This window comes from Pristis pectinata, chromosome 4 (assembly GCF_009764475.1).
Source record: "Pristis pectinata isolate sPriPec2 chromosome 4, sPriPec2.1.pri, whole genome shotgun sequence".
Classification (NCBI taxonomy): Eukaryota; Metazoa; Chordata; class Chondrichthyes; order Rhinopristiformes; family Pristidae; genus Pristis; species Pristis pectinata.
This window is the reverse complement of record NC_067408.1, coordinates 43,068,885-43,088,715: the sequence shown is the minus strand read 5'-3', so window position 1 is coordinate 43,088,715 and position 19,831 is coordinate 43,068,885. Positions and strand designations below refer to the sequence as shown.

General features: G+C 40.3%; 2 protein-coding genes across 7 annotated transcripts in view; one reads left to right on the top strand and one right to left on the bottom strand.

Moving 5' to 3' along the window:
* ccnjl (cyclin J-like) overlaps positions 1 to 19,831 on the bottom strand; it is a 441,915-nt gene that overhangs the window by 243,975 nt on the left and 178,109 nt on the right. The gene's annotated exons all lie outside the window — the stretch shown is intronic.
* LOC127569262 (gastrotropin-like) overlaps positions 1 to 19,831 on the top strand; it is a 176,650-nt gene that overhangs the window by 81,197 nt on the left and 75,622 nt on the right. For 5 of the 6 annotated variants that reach the window (XM_052013730.1, XM_052013731.1, XM_052013728.1 and 2 more), the window contains one exon: positions 1,667 to 1,798. The exons of the other annotated variant lie outside the window; for it this stretch is intronic. The gene's annotated coding sequence lies outside the window, so the exon portion shown is untranslated. The remainder of the gene's footprint in view (positions 1 to 1,666; positions 1,799 to 19,831) is intronic. 6 annotated transcript variants of the gene reach the window in all.

The following is a 19,831-nucleotide window of genomic DNA, read 5'->3' as shown; positions in this document are numbered from 1 at the left end:
AATTTCTCCTTTGCTGTTTGCCTTATTAAACAAAAGCTTACAATTTTATTAGAAATATAAAACAATTTTTCATAGACTGGGTTATCATGTTCTAGTAAGTTGTGATTGTGACATTACTACGATTTTGTTGCAGAAGGTGAACTAAACACAGTGCAAATGCTTTAGGAACTCTCCATGTGCCTTGGTGATTCATTACAAGCAGTTAGAAAAATAACTTGCACATACATTACAAATTGGCAAGGAAAATATAAAGAACGGAGCTTGTGTGAAGGAAAAAGCACTGGGCTTCATGCAAAACAAAAGACTGTCCTGAGCCAACAGTGTTGGTGACCAGAGGTAGTCTGAGGCATTGCTGAGCACAGGCAACAGCTGTCCCCGAGTGAGGACTAGCAAATGTGGGTAGGGAGAGGATACAGGACAAACTCTCCTCAGGAAAGAGGAAACAGCTTGAGGCTCCTTGTTGAATACTTTGGACAAGGATTGGCACACTCCTTGTGAAGAACAGCAAGGGTGCAAGAATATGGTTCAGCTGAGCAGAATGACTGTTTGCTTGCATCAAAACCAGATAGTGCCCAAAAGATAAAAGAACACAGGTGTTGCATTGCGGCTGGCATTGCAGGCAATTAAATAAATCAAAGGGTGCATCTATTAAACTAAATAGACAATGAAGTGGCATGAAATTTACCCATTCTGGTGCAACGTCATAAGTCTTGGCAAGAAAAGGATCAGAATGATGAAGGGCTTCTCAAACTCCAGCTGGTTTAAACAGAAGCCGTGGGGTATAGGATCTGGTGTGTGAGTCGCAGCTCATACATAGAGCAAGAAGGAAATTTTTTTTTAGAGAAAATAGGAAATATTTTTGGAGCAAATGAATAGTTGAAAATTACATTGATGGTGAGAATGTACCTGTGCTAAACAGGAGAGCAAGTCAACTATTCTGTTATAAAAACAGAAAATGCTGGAAATATGCAGCAGGTCAGGAAACATCTGTGGAGAGAGAAATAGAGATAATGCTTCATGACCTTTTGTCAGACAAGTTATTCTGTTAACCAAAGTGGGTTCCAAAGCATATTCTACATTAGCAAAGTGTTAGATGCCCTGCAAAGAATGTTTTATTAAGTGAACTGGAGGAAAAGAATCAAAAATCATAAAGAGCTACAAATTTGGAACTAGGAATCAAAAGTCAGGTGAGACAGTCAGCAAGGACATCGTCTCATTGAATGACCTGGCACAGCACTGCAACCTTTTGGGTTATGTGCCACATGACAAGTTCACTTGTGGTTTTAATTGATGAGTAAGTTTGATCAAAATTATCAAACACATGAAATCACACATTGGCTTTAAGTGCAAAATTGTGACAATAATGGAAATGGAATGGAGAAGTGCTAAAGTATCTTGTCTAATGAGAAGTACAAATCCAATGGCAGTTCAAAGTCACAGAGCAGTAGTGAAGACTGGAGTTCCAAAGCAGAAACTGAAGCAAGTGAGCAAGACCAGTGTAAAATGGTGCTATAAATGTAATGCAAGCCATCCACCATACCCATGTCAATTCAAAATGGCAAAAAAAGGTTTAACTGTCAAAAAACAAAGTGCAGATATCCTAAGTTTGCAAGTCTTAAAACAGGATTGTTAGCCAAAGGGACTCAATGGTGTGATTTCTTCACAGAAGGGAAGAATTCACAGTAAAAAGCCACAGAGAAGATGTCTACACAACACTGAAGCCTGTGTGAATTGGATTTACATGGCATTTACACCACCAGGAGCCGTGTTAGAAAGCAGCAGGAGTTCAAGTCAAAAGGTATGATTTAATGGTCTGTACTTTGGTGGTCAGCTGCAGATTGCTCAGTTATGAGTAAGACTATATATACAGGCAAATTCAACTGAGTACAGAGAATTTAAACATATTCAGGTGGAAATATTGAAGGAGTGTGGGCCCAATGAAATGGTTAGCAAGGCAAAGGAGTCAACAAATAGAACTACCAATGGTTGTCACAAGAGATTCTGCAGATGCTGGAATCTGGAGCAATACACACAAAATGCTGGAGGAACTCAGCAGGTCAGGCAGCATCTATGGAGGGAAATAAACAGTTGACGTTTCAGGTCAAGACCCTTCATCAGGACTAGATGTCTGACTGGAGGTCCAATCCTGATGAAGGGTCTCAACACGAAACATCGACTGTTTATTTCCTTCCATAGATGCTGCCTGACCTGCTGAGTTCCTCCAGCATTTTGTGTGTATTGCTACCAATGGTTATAGCTAATGACATTAAAATCAATCAACATTGATGGGCAAAGATTGGGTCAGGGAATTAAAGGTAGAGCGGAAAGACAAGTTCAAAATGGATGCTTCAAAAATCAGTCATACTACAGGGAAAATATGCAGAAATGTTTAAGGATTTCTACATGGGCATTACATGTTGTAACAGCTGTATTTGTACAAAGCCTGGTGCAAAACCATGCGTCTATAAACCTTGACCTGTGCCAAATACATTGAAAAACCAGATGGAGATGAATTAGAATTAAACAGAGTTCTAATGAAGATGAGATGAGTGATTGGGCAACAACAATTGTATTAGTGCCCCAAGCAAACAAGACTATTCAACTATGTGGTGACTACAAAGTGATATTTCACCCAGACAGTTAATGATAAAAAGTACACGTGATAAAAAAAACACCTCACAGGACCTAGGTGTGATGTTGGCAGGAGACAGTTTTCACCCAGCTGTCACAGACAAATACCTGAGTGTAGATAAGGAAAGTCAACAATAATTGATAGTACACACAAGGGCCTGAATTCGTACACAAAATTAACTTTTAGTGTGAAATCATGTCTAAATATTTTCCAAGCTATTATAGTTAAAATACCAAAGGATTGAGGTCGTCATCTATGCAATCAGGAAAAAGTGCCAATGGCCACAAGTACCCTGGAAGAAAATCTTTGAATATTAGAAGTGTTCAGGCAACTGCAAGAAGACAATGTAAAACCCAAAAGAAACAAACGTGTAGAGGACAAGTGTTTTTCTTGGGCTAAAAGTAGATGCAAATGAATTGTAACCAGTCAAAAAAAAGTGGAACAATTGTGAAAACAAGGAAACAAACACTTTGGGTTGCAGAGTGAAGACATCTTTTCAGAATTGGAAATGGCCAACAAGACGTATCCAAAGAATATACACTGATTAATTGAGGGAAGGGGATAAACAACTTAAGTACTCACTGATAGTCACTCAAAATGGATCAAAGTGTCATATACAAAAGAAACTGCTCAGCAGAGGTCAGAGGAACTCAGAGGGATGGTTGATATTTCAGGTTGAGATTGGTCTCTGCCTCCACAGATGCTGCCTGAACCTCCCACGCAGCTCCCCCAACCCCCCCCCGCCCGAATTCCTCCAGCAGTTTGATTTTTGCTCCAGATTACAGCATCTGCAGTCTCTTGTCTCTCTCAAAGTGCAACATGTTGGGTCTTCTGCTGCAATAGTGTACTATCAAAGAATTGAGGTCCAGTTTCTCATGTCCTAGCTTACCAACAGAGTTAGTCTCAGTTTCATTCATTTCTTTTTGAGCATTTTATAAAACAGTACGATATTAAGCAGAGACTTATTTCACCATATCAGCCGGCATCAAAGAATGCAGCAGAGAGATTACTGAGAATTGTCAAAGAAGCACTAAAGAAAACATTGATCAAACTTTTTGCTACAGAACATGCCACATTTTGCAACAGGTTGTAATTCCTGATGAGTTACTAATGCACAGGAGTGTGCAAAAAAAATTGAGCTTTGTTCAACTAAATCTTGAACAGAGAGTGGAAGAGAGGCAGTTGAAACAGAAATTAGATCACAACCCAAACTAAAGAAAGAGTAATTTTAAACAGCATAGTAAAGTTAACACCAACTATCAAATCTGACTTCGGGATGATGGAGTAGTAGCTGAAGTATGTAGCATAAAGAGATACAGTATCTTGTGAAAATAAAAGGCAGGATTATAAATGTACTTCTAAATCATTTAATTCCAGCCAGAGACTAAAAGAGAATATTGGGAGAGTTATGTGAATGTATTCCAGAAGTTGATTCAATGGGAGCTGTGGAAGAAATGACAAAATTCTTCTGAAATGAGTCATGAAATGATATCCTCAGGTCAAGTAGTAGATTCAATGCTAATGACACATGTTTCTATACGATAAGAGCCTCAGGAAACCTGCAGAGGAGCTTGAGCTGTAACTAATGTGAACATGTGAATCACACTTTCTTTTAAAGAGAGGAGAGCACTGTGGTGTTTGTAAATATATGACACATACATGTAATATGTACACATGTGCAGTGCAGTTCGAAAAAGTGGAATACACAAGGTGCAAATGTCTTAGCAGCTCTCCACCACTTAGTGATTCATTATATCCCTGGCATGACTGTAGTCAGAGTAAGAACAGTGCAATAATAAGGTTATAGCGTTCAGAGGAATTCATAACTCATTATGATAGCGAAAACACAAGTCCTTAATTCATTTCAATGGATTCAAGATTTACGGAGAATTTATTGCCAGCTTAGCTTCAACAAGGCACGTCAACATCTATAAACTGGGTTATCCTCGCGTTCCTGTAACTGCTGTAGAAAATGATGGAACTGTGGGGGAGGAGTGAGAATATTCTCTGGAGAGGAAATTCAGAAAGTTGAAGAAAAAGAACAGGGGATGGTGGGAGGAAGCAAAAGAGGTAATGATAACCAGACCATGACAGGATGTGACAGAGCATGTAGACATAATGATACACCTCCATTTACAGTTAACGAGGGGAATAAGTTGTAAACAGATAAAAAGGAAAGCTCTTTAAAAGGAGATTAAATAGTCCTGATAATAAAGAATGGGATATAATGAGTAGGGAGAAAGGATTACAGCTCAGAAGATCAGCATGTAGAATCAGGTTGGATGGTGCTAAGAAACAGCAAAGGGTAGAAAACAATTGGTGGGAATTGTCTGTGGGCCAACTGTAACTATCTGCGGTAACTGTCTACAGTGATGATAACACAAGGCATGGTATATATCAGGAAATTAGAAGCACATGTAACAAGAGTAGTACAATATTCACAGGGAATATTAGTCCACACATTGACTGGGCAAGCCAACCATGCCTGTTTCTGTGCTGTGTGACTCTATGAATCCATGCTTCTATTATAGTGGCCTCCACACTATTATAGTCACACGGATTGTACAAGGATTAAATAAGGGAGATGCTTTCCTAGACAAGCATGCGAGGAACTGACAAGGAAATAGACCACGTCAGATCTACTACATACAATAAGAAAGAGTTAATTATGATTTGGTACTTAAGGGGTGTTAAGGGAAGGGCAATTGTAATGTGATAGAATTTTATATCAAGATGAAAAGTTATTCATTTCAATTTGAAACCAATGTCTTAAATCCAGACAAAGCAAACTATAGAGGTATGAAATGCAAGGTAGCTGAGATAGGTTAGGACACTATATTAAAGTATGACAATAAATAAGGCCTAACATTTAAAGAATAAGTGCATAGTTTGCACCAAATGCATATCCCTTTCAGGGACATTAGAAAGTATATTAGATCAAAAGTATACTGTTGGCAAAAAGAGCAGCGAGCCTGAGGAACTCAGCAAATGGAGAGGAAATTGATAAAAACTAGAATACAAGAGTAACCTAATGTGAAACAATAAAAAGGGAAGTGACAAAGTTTCTAGATATGCAAAAAGGGAAACATTAGCAAAAGTTATGTGGGTACCTTGCAGACTGTGATAGAAGTTACACTAGGGATAAGGAAATGGCAGAAATTAAACAAATATTTTGTATTTGTCTTCACAAAAGAAAATCTTCCAGAAATGGAGGTTTACAGATCTAGACTGATTGAGCTGAAAGAAATTAGCTTCACTAATTTTTTTTTATTAGAGAAATTGGACTGACTGCCAAGTAATCCTCACAACCAACCAAAAGACCTGCATCCATCAAGATTTTGAAAGAGGTGGCTGTGGATATAATGAATCAACATTTTTTTCTAGAATGGCTCTAACAGATTAGAAGGTTGCAAGTGGAACCCTGCTATTTAAGAAAGGAGAAAGGGGAAAACAGGGAACTATAAACTAGTTTGCCTAACATCATTCATAGAGAAAATACTAGAACCTACAAGATGACGGTACCAGGGCACTTAGAAAATAATGAGATTGGGCAAAGTCAGCATGGATCTGTGAAAGGGAAATCACATTTAATAAATCTGTTGAAGTTTTGAGATTGTAACTAGCTAAATAGATGAGAGGGAAAACTAGTGGATGCAGTACATTTGGACTTTCGGAAGGCCTCCAATAAGGTGCCACACAAGTGATTAAACAAAATTAGACCACAGGGTAATATGCCGGTATGGATTGTGCCATATATTTAAGCTTACCGATGATGTAAAACTGGATGACAGTGTGGGTTGTGAACAGAATGCAGGAAGGCTTTCAGAGCTAAATACATAGAAAAGGACATGGCAGATGGAGTAAAATGTGGAAAAATGTAAGGTTATCCACTTTGGTTGAAAAAAAACAAAATATTTTTTTAAACGTCAGTAACTGAAAGGTCTCAATGTTCAGATTGACCCAAGTGACCTTGTACACAAATTGCAAAGTTAACATACAAGTACAGTAATAAATTAGGAAGACAAATGATTTATTGGCCTTTACTATGAGGGAATTTGAGTTCATAAGGAAGACATACTACAGTAATAAAGGACAGTGAGACTGCACTTGTGTGTCAGTCTGGTCTTCCTACATAAGGGAGCAAATGTTTGTGATAGAGGGAGAACAGTAATTGACTCCTGGGATGGAGGGGGTGGGGTCAGCAGTGTTTGGTTTCTCCTACAGAAAAGAGACCAAAGAGATGTGGTGTGTATTCTCTCATCCAGAAACTTACAAAATTCCTATGGGACTTGATAGAGTAGATGCAGGGATAATTTTTCCACTGGCTGGGGTATCTAGAACTAGGGGGTCACAGTCTCAAAATAAAGGGTCGACTACTCAGGACTGAAATTAGAAGAATTTTTTTCAGCCAGGTGGTGAATCTTTGGATTTCTCTACAGTAGAGGTCTATGGAGGCATTGCCATGGACTATATTCAAGACAGATCAGTAGATTTCTTTTTAGAAATAAGAATCAAGGGATACATGTGTAGTGTGAAAAAGTAACACTGAGATAAAAGATCTGCCATGATCATATTGAATGGCAGAGCAGGCACGTAGGGCCAAAATGTCCTACTCTAGCTTCCATTTCTTAAGTTTTCCCCTGAGACTTAGTATTAGTTTACCATACAGAACAATGGTCATTAAGTTTCAAAGTAATTAACTACATGGAACATTGAGATGTTTTGGTTTGGTTACATTTTATATAAATGCATATTAGTATTAATCACCTGGAGTGTAGTAAATAAATGAATTGGAGGTTTGAATTCTAACAGGGACTTCAAAGCCAATTTATAATTACATGGTCCTACACACTATTATTCCTTTTTTCATTTGAATAATACTGTCATGTTTTTCGGTCTCCCAATTTTGAGTGAAATATGAGAGAACAATGTCAGATATAAAGACAAAAGTCCTGGAAATATGTACAGCATCCTTTGTGATTCTCTGCTCTTTGTGATGTTAGTTTGTCCTGAACTTGCCTCCAAATTGACTTTACCAGGCTGAGCTAAGACTACATCAGCATTACTAGAAGTGTTATATTAAAGAGCATTAATATCTCTGTTTTCTCCACGAAGTAAATTCCTGCACTGATTGCTGGGAAGTGTTTTTACCCTGCACTACCTCAATGCACTGTGCAATGAATTGATCTGTACAAATGGTATGCAAGACAAGTTTTACCACTGTACCTCGGTACAACTGACAATAATAAACCAATACCAAGTCAGACTCTTCCCTTTACACTGCTACCTTAAAAAAAAGAGTTGGGTCTCAGAGAAGCACAAATGTACAGTGAGGAAGAATAGATTTCTGTCCCAGTAAAAGCAGCAGGTAATAAACAAAAATGATAGAGTGGAATTTATTCAGTCACTATAAACCCTGGTCATGACCCACATAAATTTAAAACAATCTTGTTTCCTACCATAGCTCCAGAGCATGACTTCTTGCTGAACAATACCAACTTTATTTATATGACATATTTAAAATAGTAAAACATCTAAGGTCTTTCATAGGAAAATTTGACACCTTGCCACTCAAAGGAGATGACCAAAAGCTTGGTTATGGAAGTAGAGTTTTTAAGGAGCATCTTAAGGGAAGATTGAGTTAGAGAGGTGGAAACATTCAGAGGGATATTCCAAAGCATATAACCTTGACAATGTTGGCGTGGCCTTTATCCATTTGGATTAGTTTGCTACAATGAAAATGCTACAGAGCAATGGTTAACACTAGTGCAAAAGGATAAATAAAAACCTCTGGTATTCTATTTTCCAACAAGAACTGGTCTACTCCTGCAAGACATTATCAACTAAGAAACACAGTGAGAGATTCATAATTGGTCACAAGAGTTTAACACAGCAAGAGTTCGATGGAGGATTGTATAACCAGCAGACCATAATCTCCTGCACACTTAGCATTAACAAATAAATAGGAATTTCTGTCCCTACATCTCCTGGCTCATAAATTATTCAGAAAAACAATTTTTTTTAAATGTGCAGGGACAGGTGTCTAGAAGTTGGAATATCCCTTTTGTTTTGCTTTGTAGGTGCTGAGTTTAGCACCAAGGCAAATTGAAGGACCTGGAAAAAAAAGAGTAATTTGGTGAAATTTAATTTAGAAAGTAATTTGGGTAATTTGCATCCATTTTCCTTTATGAAAACATTGCCTGCATGTTTCCTGATGACTGCAACTGCTGTGTGATTCCTGCACTGATTTCTAGGAAGTGAATCAGTGCTTTAAAGTACACTCTGCTCAGCAGCCAACAGTGGCACAAGGCTGCCATGGTGAGAATGGAGGAAGGTGGGGGAACATATTTTTAGGGTCTGTGGTCAAGTCCCCAGACCATGGAACTCATAATTCAGGCAGGGCCCACTGCATTGATCTCTGTAGTGATACACTCTTGTAAGCAGTTTGGCCTGCAGACACTTTCTCCAGACACACAGTCCAGTGTTCAGTCAGGTCTGTCCACCATAGAGCACGTTATCGATGGCCCAGCTTACTCACTTTAAGTTCACTGTTGGTAGGTGACACGGAGTAGAGTTTGATCCTTGTTTTATTAGGAATGAGAAATGCTGTTCATAGTTTATGCACTTTATTCATCAAACAACCACTCTGGGGCAAATCATAGCCAGAAGTTCTGGTTCAATATCCTGTTGGGTAGGACTTCATGGGAAATGGGTGTAGTCAAGCCAAGGTACGCGTAAAACAGATTTTTTTTAATGCACAGTTTACTCATAAAAATGGACAAATGGACCAATTTCTAAGCTAAAATGGCAAAAGTGCATTAAAAATGTCTTAATTCATTATTTTTAAGTTGCATATTAAAGTGAAGTAGACGCCCAAACTCAGCATTAACTGGTCAGGTAGTGCCCATTGATCAGCAATTGGATTCCTCTTGAAGAACACCAATTAGATAGCTGGTGAAGGCACAGAGAACAACTGAGGAGCAGCTGTAGAGAACACCACACTGAAAATAAACACAGCATTGGAGTTGTTACATTTTTGAAAGTTTAACTGTGTGAAGAACAGCCTGTTAGTGAAAAATCCAGTCTTCATTTTGATTTTCCCAAAACATTATTGAAAATTCCATTAGCGTGATGCTGCAATACAGGACGCATCAACATAGAGTCATGACAGTTAAAATACAGCTTTCGGCTAAATTCACCCCACGTAACATTTTCCTCATTGATTGTGATAGGATGGAAAACCAGAATTGAAATATGCCCTTAGTGAGGGGGAGTAAAATGATTGAATAACTATATGGTTAAAATATTAAATATGTCAAAGCTTAGTTCAAATAGCTTGCACACCACAGTGCAGGAAGCCTTTTGAAGATTTAGGTACCATATAGCATGGATTCACTGGGATAAAATAAACATGAAAAATACTAAAGAAATTGTGTTTATAGGAAATGTGCAGACCATGAGAAAATATGACAGAAGTGTTTAAAATCATGAAAGGCAAGAAAAGGGAGTTGGAAGAGTAAAATGTCATCCTCTGTGGCTTATGCTAAATGGCTGATGCAGTGGCTGCTCTGTGTTGTACTTAGTTTCTGAAATTCAGTTCTACTGAAGCAAGTTATGTGGAGGGGAAGAAGAATTCTGGTTCAGTCACAGTTCAGATAGTCAGATGGATTTTTCCAGCACAGAAAGAAATTATGCGATCTGTGCAAGTGTTCATGTTCCACAGAGCATATTTCAGCCGACCCCGTGGTGTTTCTCTGTGGCTTTTCCTCTCGTGCATGTTCCCATATTCCTCTTAAATAGATCAAGGCTATTTGCCTCAATTACTCCCAATTCTGCATTCTAACCACTTTCTGGGCTCAAGGTGCTAAATATGAAGCTTTAAGCAAACATTAAGGGTATGGAATTCAACTTGAAACCACAATTATTTATAGTTGTACTCCATAACTCAATATGATTGAATCTGCCTCCACTAATATCTCTGGCAGTGCACTACAGACTCTAACCACTCACATTATAGAAGTGCCTTTCTGTGCCTCTCTTTTGCTCCATTGCTGATCACCTTCATTCTGTGTCTTCTGAAGGACTCCCCAATTCTTCAGGCAATGGGAATGGTTTCTGTCTCCACAGTCTATATCCCTCAAGATTTTAAATACCCTCACAGCTTCCTGCATTACAGGGACATCACTATAAAGTCCCTCATCTCTGGAGCATAAACAAACTGCTGGAAGAATGGTGGGAACAGCAGCCAGTGACAGTGGCTGATCCCTCAGCTGAGCCTTACCAGTGCAGCTTTGCTGCAAGGCATCCAACCATCCCAAAAGCCTTCAGGAACCCGTAGTAAGCTGCCACAGCTCTGGGGGTGGAGGGATAGGGTGTAGGGGAGTACCAACAAGGACAGTAACACCTTCTTCTGTCCACACTGCATGATGGATGTCCTGAGGAAGCTCACATGTCCCAAGTGTAATGGGAACCTTCTGACCCAAAGTTGAAGACCAAGAGCAAATTGCAGAGCCTAAACACTGGCACTTCATGAATACAATTCCCCCCCCCCCCCCCTCCACCCATCCGAAACACTCAACAGTAACCACCTGAAAACTTCCCAGGTGTTGGCCATGGCTCAAGTCCATCCACTGTAACCAGAGGAGGTAGTTAAAGTTCAGGTGCTTCTTCCAGTTACAGGGCCTGCTGAGGTCAGCAGAGTTAAATCTAAAAGCCCAGAATATTTTTTTACCTCTTTGCTATGTTAACCTGCAAACCAGCCACTGGATAATCAGGTGTCCATTGCTTCCACAACCACGGAGTGATTGAACAGCATGCCCATTTCCATAAACAACTGAACAAACCAAAGCAACTTAATGCAAAGAAGTGGGATTTGCAACTTGCTGCACAGGTGTAAAGCTGTCATTATAAATCAGCCACTATTTTATAAACCACCCAAGTTCAGATTTCAATGGAAGTGAAAAGCAGGTGATTTCTAGACAGACAATGTTGCAGAGAACATTTGAAAATCTACCCTCTGTTCTCCATTATTCTGACTGGAGATTGCTTTTACAGACCCCTCTTTATACCTCACTCTCTGCCAAGATTATTTTTTGTGTATTATTTTGGTTTTGAATTACATAGTGTAATGGTCACTACACATAACTGCACTTAGTACCAAGAATGTGTGCAGGGAACAACAATAATGTGTACTTGTTATAAATTCAGGAGGTAGAAGGATTACTTTTTAATCTATCTGGTGTCCTACTAACAGAAATCAATACCTTTATTTTGTGATTCACCGTGCTAAACACGTTTTACCACATGCTATAATCGGTTGGATTTTAATGAGCTAACCTAACGACAACACCTTCCTCAAAAATTCAGGCAAAAATTGGTCATGCAGATTGTGGAAATTTTAAGTTAACAATTTCATGTGGAGATTGAGAAAATGGCAATGATGAAACCTTACTGAAACTGAAGGACAATGAAATGAGATACCCAAAATTGGCTTTAGAAAAAAGCCAATCACCTCATCTTCTATTGACACTGCAATCTTTTCTAAGTAGCTGCAAGCACTTTATACCTCATAACAATGAGAGTATGTTATTCTTGCCAAGAAGAGGGAATAAATACAAACATTACATAGAAAGAAACAACAAAAGAAATCAATGATTTGCTACATAAAAATATTGCAACAACCAGCTCTGGAGCACATTGAAAAACCGTGCAACCCGATTGGTTTACATAATTTCACAAACATGAGTGAGCTCGATCATATACGGTGGCTTATTGAAATGATAATGGTCAGAGAACATCCAGGCCATTTCTGAAACCTTAATAAATTTGACATTAATTTAACTAAATATATCATTACTACATGGCGGCATTATGGAAAGCACAGTAGCGTAGCAGCATTAAAGCGCCAGTGACCTGGGTTCAATTAAGATCAAGATTTCTTTATTAGTCACAAGTACATCGAAACACACAGTGAAGTGCATCTTTTGCATAAAGTGCTCTGGGGGCAGCCCGCAAGTGTCGCCATGATTCCGGCTGCTGTCTGCAAGGAGCTTTTACATTCTCCCTGTGTCCGCGTGGGTTTCCTTCGGGTGCTCTGGTTTCCTCCTACATTCCAAAGACGTGCAGGTTAGGAGCTGTGGGCACGCTATTGTTGGCGCCAGAAGAGTGGAGACACTTGCGGGCTGCCCCCCAGAACATTCTACGCAAAAGATGCATTTCACTGTGTGTTTCGATGTACATGTGACTAATAGAGATATCTTATCTTACACGTGCACCATGTCAAAAGGCTGTCTGCTGCAAGTTGCCTCTATTTAAGCAGGTGAACTCCAGCCAATGACATCAAAACAAACCATGCAGAACTGCATTAAATTCCATGTTCCTAAGTCTAATTCATTATCATCCCATAGGCGGAGTAGATAGTTTTCAAAGCAAAAACAAAATATGCACTTATCCTGCCTGTAAGATTATATGAGTGAATTTTATCTAGTGACCTCATGCACGAACATTGTAGTTCCAAAAATTCAATCTGGATCCTGTGTGTGTGACATGTGCCATGGGCATGCACGGTGACCTCAAATGGGGTGCACACAAGAATGGCAGTGGCTAGAAGAGCAGGATTTAACTGGAGGTGGGAGGCCTGCTTCAGCATTTAAGAACTGCCTACTTCTATCTTCTTGCACAAGGCCTGGATTACAAATTCAGTCACATGCTGCTCCTCTTTTCAGCACAATGCATCAGGAAAGGAAATACACTTAGTTTTAAAGAACACAGTTGCAACTAGTTCTGGGTCAAATCACACTACTGAAATTTCACCCAACTCTTCCAGCTGCACATCATCTTTGTATCAAAGATGTCATGCAGTCACGCACCGGCTGACTTCATAGAGGATGACAACTTTGGTGTGATCTTAATCATGCAGGTGAAGTTCCAGACTTTCCACTTTCAGCAGCTTTGATTACAATTCCATCCTCCTTGATGCCAATTTCTTCAGGTCCCTAATAATGTGGTAATTGAAACCTGCTGCAGCTTCCCCCCCCCAGAAAAATTTCCACAAACCTATCCTGGCCCACAGCATGGTTCCATGTCCTTCCATACATCCAACCTCCCACTGACGCCAACACTCAAGTGTATGTTTGACCCCATCTTACCAGTCAAATCTGCAAATCACAATGTTGCTGTGACAGAATTGGCACAGACATACGATTTCCAGCCACTTTTTTAACATAGGCAATTTGAACAATGCACCACAGGTGGCAAATGAATGAACGAATTTCATTGACCTGAAATATCAACTCCCTTCCTCTCTCCACAGCTGCAGCTTGACCTGCTGAGTAGCTCCAACATTTTCACCTGTGTTAGCCATTCCTAGCCTAGATCGTTCTTTGCTACTGTGAGATGTACAATAAGATTCGAACCCCATATCCTCCATGTTATGCTAGATGGCTACCAACTTCCTTCTGCCTGCTCATTTCACTGGTTTCAGCATCTAACCATGGTTGGTTGGCAGGATGGATCAACAGTCTGGCTGCACTTAAAGTTCACCTGCCCTCCATAAAATCTGGCCTGCTCCTCTTAAAGCAGAGGCGCGTTGAGGCTGGAGCAGGTGCAGCCAACCATTCTACAACTGGTCTGACCTTAGAGACATTGACAATGGTGCAGAGTTGCATTGGAAGCTGTGGAGGAGGACCAATGTAGGCAAAGTGCCCTTGTTTGGAAGGGATCAGGAGATGGTCTAGGCAACTGCTCAGAAAGCAGTAGAAACAGGTAGTCAACAAGGTTAATGGTAGGAGTCTGTTATGAGAAAGGTTCTTTTGGATCTTAAAGATAGAGATATCTGGACACACAGTCTTTGTACTTCAAAAAGGAGAATTTTATTTACAAAGACAGAGGCGGGAACAGAATGAAAAGGAACAAATGCACACTCGCACTCGGCTGATCGCAAAACGTGGGGGGAGTCGCAACAGGGGTGAAATGCACATGCGCTCACACATACAACGGGCTAGAACAAATAATCAGGGAATGAACAAATACGTTGTCTGAACCCGCTGAATCTGGACAAACAACGGTTCTACGCTACTGGGAATCTACTTACGACGCTCCTAGACCCCTGTGGAAGTGCACCCTCTCACCTATGGTCTCGACCCCAGCAGCAATCGAAAAAGAGAAGAGAGCCCAAGTGTACCATCTTTTATAGGGCTATAGCGGGGTGGAGCCCGCTCAGGTGAATCAAGCCAATGATTCAGGGTCAAGAACAAAGGTGGATTACGAGCCAATCCTCAGGTGTGCTCTTTAATGGGTGGGGCAGAGCCGGACCCTTGATTGACAGTGGTGTAGCTTCCGACCTGATAGGCAATACTATCATCTGACCATGGGGGTCAGTAGTGTTTTCACCATCATCTGACCCTTGGCCTTTCATGCTACACCAAGGATCATGATACAGTGCCCCAAAAAGATTAATGGCCTCACGAGTAGTCCAGGTTAGTTGATGCATCTTCAAATAGATTATCTTATTAACTACACCACTAACCTCAGAGATACTCTAGCAATCAAGATTTACACCTAATATTCATTTGTTTCCCTTCACTCATACATTTGGCTCTGTAAAAAGCCTCAACCATTTCATGGCATGTACACTGCCAGCTAATCAACCATGATAAGCAGATAAAACATACTGCATGAGTCACAGACAGTGCTTTTCTTGCTAGGAAGTGGTGCATAACTAGAGGCAACAAGAGCTAAATGGAGGTGACCATCCCATCTGTATGTTCCCTGCAAACGTACTGCCTACTACCAGTTAGAGGCTGTGGCCTATATTGGGTCTGAAACCATGGATCCATAGGCCTAATTCTCCTTCTCAGCACCCAGCGAGTTTGATCGGTGCTGCTGAGCCACTCCTGATGATAAACATTGAAGCATCTCATCCAAGGAACACTTTATACCCTTTCTGCTTTCAGCACTTCTTTCAAGTATTGTTCAACATGGAGGAGAACCGCCTTAGCAGCTGAGGAAGGTCATTAGTGGTAATCAGGTGGAGGTTTCCATACTCATGTTTGTCCTAATGCCATGAGACTTCATGGTTCTTGAGTCAATGTTGAAGATTCCCAGGGCTACTTCCCTCCCACCTGCCTCCACTGTGGGTCTGTCCAGCCTGTGGAACAAGATGTACCCAGGGATTCTGATGGAGGAACCAGGCACAATCATACTCTGAGAATCATACCTTACAGACACCATCAGGTTGTTTTGCTCGAATAATCCATGGCTAGCTCTCCCAATTTAGACACTAGAGTTTGCGTGGAGAAGGGTCCACAAGGTTGACTGGGCTGGAAGCAACTTTGCTGTGTCCGAATACAATGCCAGAGTTTGATGCTTAATATAGCAACACTTCCTAAGGCACTTTAAGAAAGTATTTTCAAATAAATTTTGACGAGAGCCATATGGGAAGGTATGGCTGGTCCTCCATTTACATACTGGTTACATTGTTGAAGAATCCCATGCAAACAGAAATAGTGTAAAACAATGCCAACATTACAGGAAATAGAAAATTACAAGATAACCCCTCCCCCCCCCAATCTATCTAGTACAGGTATTAACAAAAAGTTTAAACTTGCTATTAACCTTGATTAATGTTGAAGATGAACTTGATAGAATGATAGAATGATAATAATGCTGTTTTTGACACCATAACTCTAGAGTTTTGTCTAAGGCGGCTGGCAAGTGTGGAATGAATCTGGTGGTACAGATGGTGATGATGGTAGACAGCCAAAGAACAAAATGGTGATGATCATTTAGCTTTATTATCCCTCTGTTCTCTTCACTGCACTCATGGTTGACTCATTACAGCCGTAAGCCCCATCCACAGATGATAAACCTTTGCCCTTAGTGAGCCTAACCAACACTTCCATGTTCTGCACTAAAGTCAACACCTTTTTCTGCTTCTTCACACTTGATACATACAAGTGAAAATGTAACAGGAAGTATTACTTTCATCTCATAATAAACAATTGTTAAAAGGTGATAACTAGCGAACAAAGGCAAGCAGACCACATAATGTCAATGAGACAGTGTGATCACACACTCAGAGCAGTGGCTGCAAGGTGGCAGAAGGTGACCAGCTGACTCTGGACATGCCTAGCTGTCCCAGAGACTGCAGCACACCACCTAAAAATGCAACCATGCCAGGTATGACAAGTGGAAGATCACAATTAATTGTCAGTTGTGCACAGTCACTTGGGTGAAGGAAGTTCTTACCTCAGTCCTGATGCAGGGTTTCAACCACAAACGTCGACCTACAGCTTTTGCCTCCACAGATGCTGTTTGACCCACTGAGTTCTTCCAACATTCTGTTTATTGTTCCAGATTCCAGCATTTGCAGTCTCTTGTGTCTTCTCATCTCAAAGGGTTATACATCCTTGGAATTCTCTACCTCAGAGTCCTGTGAAGGCAAAGTCATTGAATACATTCAAGACAGAGATTGGCAGACTTTTAAATTACTCTCTGCTCCTGTTCTGTGTTTCTAAAATCTCAAATCATCCAATTAAGCTTTGCACACCATTTCTTAAAATTCAGACCAATTGCCAAAAAGCAAGTCACTACAGTTCAAGAGTAATGCGACTGTATACAGGATTTCACCTTTGTGACTTTATAAGTTTATCACATTTTGAAAGGGCTGCATTCAATGGTAACTTTCTATAGTTGGAAAGGAGACATTTGTACAACTGTAGGGAAAACAGTGTAGTGTGACTAAAAGTCTTGCAAAAACGCAGCAAAGACAGAATCAGACAGCACAAAAGGAGCCAAAAGCTGTGCTTATAAATTACCTTCATTATAATTTTGCATAATATATTAGAGGATTCATATTTCAAAGTTTATTAAATTGAGAGTTTAAAATAAAAACTGACGAACACAAATAGAGGTTCTGAGATCTGTTAATCCTAGGCCAGTCATGGTTTAACTTGCCTGTGCCCCCAGACCAAGATCACAAGAATCCATGCTTGAAGATTCAGTGCTACATCATTGCAAACATTGCACAGAATACAGCGGGATCATATGGTTTTCCTGGTTGAATCATACCATGCCAGAATCTGTCCCAATTATCCAGAAACTTGTCCCGAAACTTGTCCCATTGCAAAATGCCTTTCTGCAGGCAAGTTACTTTCAAACTTGTACAGAGACATGACCACCCTAACAGACCCAGCACGGTTTCGGATGCCATATTTCCCTTTTCATGTTCTGTTGCACTTCAGACCCTGATGTTTGCAGCAATAGGTCCATGGCCAAAAAGGATCATTGGTGCCTGGACCCCATTCTGCTTCTTCATTTCATTTCTTTGACATTCCTCCCGTCCCCATAAAAAAACCACCTTTCCCTTGTCATTAGGTCTTGGATTAAAATTAAGCAAAACTTCCAAAAATTGAGCTTTGGGAATAAGATATCTTTATTAGTCACATGTACATCAAAATACGCAGTGAAAGGCACCGTTTGTGTAGAGTGTTCTGGGGACAGCCCGCAAGTGTCGCCACACTTCCGGCGCCAACATAACATGACAACAACTTCCTAACTCATACGTCTTTGGAACGTGGGAGGAAACAGGAGCACCCAGAGGAAACCCACGCAGTTACGGGGAGAACGTACAAACTCCTTACATCCAGTGGCCGGAATTGAACCCGGGTCACTGGCGTTGTAATAGTGTTATGCTAACTGCTACACTACCGTGCCTGCCCCAAACCAAAGTTGGGCTTGGCTTCTGTCTTTGCAATTAGTTTGTGCTCATCCCAATTTAAACCTCCCTGACCGCACAATTGGGCTGATCTAGGATATTCGACATTTCCTTACTAGAGCAAGGACTGACCATCAGACCTCCGCTATCACCCATCAGTAAAACATCACCCACCCTGCCCCAGTCTAAAGCCATTATCCAGGCTTCTGTGTGGTATACCAGCCTTACAGCACTAAAATCTGTAAATTCCAAATTACCCAAAATTCTGTTGCCTTACAAAGCTCGGCCCATAACATCAGCAGGAAGGAAATATTCTGTTTGCCAGAATTAGTATTTTATACCCATCAGCTTCTTCAGACTAATGTCTTATCTCTGGTCTCCAACTCTGACCTTGTTTGTATTCTTTCCTCCTTACTCTCCATCATTAATGGAAGTGCCTTCATCTGTTTACTCTCAATTTTACCCAACTCCTTCCCCAAAGTCCTCCAGTTCTCTCTTTCTGATCTTTACAAGACACCTCACATCTAACCTCCACAATCAAGCAGGCCATCATCTGTCAGCTCTCCCCCAAAATCTTGGTGTCCAATCATTTCCTCCTCTATGAAGTGACATTTATCTAAGTTAATGTTACCAGGTGAAATTGAGCAATTTCAGCTGTACAGATGACACTAAATGCACTGCTAATCACAAAGGAGCTTCAACACTAAACAGAAGACCTCAATTGTGTTGGTTACAAACAAATAAATGAAGCATGCATCAGTCATTGAAATATAAATCACATACAGAAGATTATCAAAAATAATTGGAACAAAAAAATCTGCAGCATATTAGTACTCTGGAAAAGGTGCAGGAAGTTAAAATTTACACGAAAAGCAACAAAATAGGAAAATTTGGCATCTAGAAACACACCTCACTGCCCACAATGATTATCCAACTGTACAAGTTCCAAGATTGTAACAACGTTGTGTTAGACTTCACTACTGGGTCTGATTAGTGATATATGCCAATTCTTATTGTCTTTAAGAATGAAGCCAGCCTAGTGTCTGAAGGACAAGGTTCCTCAGGATCAGCAGCAAGTGGGTAGAAATCACAACCCACTTGTGTCCCATCAATTGTGTGTTTTTATGCCATAATGAAAAGACATTTCAGCAGAAAGTTCAAAACTTTTTTTTAAATGAGTTTAATGAGATAGGTCTGAGCAAGAATCCTAAAAGAGGAACCAACATCTTTCACACTCATGGATGGACCCCATGAAATTGGAATTGGTAAATAAATTAAGAACCTCTAACTTTTGGGATTTGCTCATGAACAATCTTATACAAGTGAAAAAAAACAATTGGCCAAGAAATTCTGTGCTTTTGGAAACCCAGAACATAAATTCCACCACAGGTTCAAAGTTTGCAAGATTAGATGAAGGACATCTAAAGCAGGCATTCAACAAAGCAGTCAACTCATCAGCCCTCCACAAGGCCAGGTGAATGTGC